Source organism: Gavialis gangeticus, unplaced genomic scaffold, assembly GCF_001723915.1.
Source record: "Gavialis gangeticus isolate Ggan-Ray unplaced genomic scaffold, GavGan_comp1, whole genome shotgun sequence".
Taxonomy (NCBI): Eukaryota; Metazoa; Chordata; order Crocodylia; family Gavialidae; genus Gavialis; species Gavialis gangeticus.
Genome location: NW_017729031.1, coordinates 103672218 through 103673029, shown reverse-complemented (window position 1 = coordinate 103673029; position 812 = coordinate 103672218).

The following is an 812-nucleotide window of genomic DNA, read 5'->3' as shown; positions in this document are numbered from 1 at the left end:
TACACTGTAAATTAATAGCAATTGCTGTTTACCAACTGGCATTTTCTTTTCCTTTCCTATGCAGCATATACTCTGCTTCCCCATCCCCCTGTTGAAAGAGTGTGAAATCTCTGCAGGCTGCATTCTCCTCTCCCAGGTATAATTGAAGAATTACTCCACTGTAGCCAATGGAGTAATGCTAGTGTAAAACAAGGCAAATTAGAGAAAATGGGGTATTGCTGCTTCTCTGTTCCCTGCTCTGTTACTTACGTTCTGTCTTAGACATGAAGGTTGTAGGAGCGTGGAGTCACTGGGGTTCTGTGTGGGTGCAGGAATAGTCTCATATTCAGCACTTTCCAAGGCAGGGCACTGAGGAAGAAACTGAAGTGACAAAATCTCCAGTCTAGTCTTGTTCTCAAAAGTCACAGAAAAATCTTTGTAGTTACAATAAAAATCCTAATGATTAGAATTGTAGGGAAAAGGTGGTAAGTGACAAGACTCCATAATTTAGGCCAGCTTTTCCTTTGGCTTAAGAGAGCCAGGTATTTCTAAAATCCAGAATACAAAAGGCAATCATACTTTCCCAATACAATTGATACTAGGGATGGACCCACGCTAGGGGCTGATTTCATCTTAGAAACCCTCAAAGTGGTAATTGATCCATGTTTTGAATGCCTGTCAGTAGCTGGTTGAAATAAAAGGGTAATTAGTTCAAATTGATTTGGTGAACTGCATTCAATGCTGTTTTTGGCAAACTGGAGATGTTATGATGAAGTGCTCTGGGTCAAGATATAAGGGGGCCGTGGGGAGAGGGATTTAATGGTGGGGGTCTA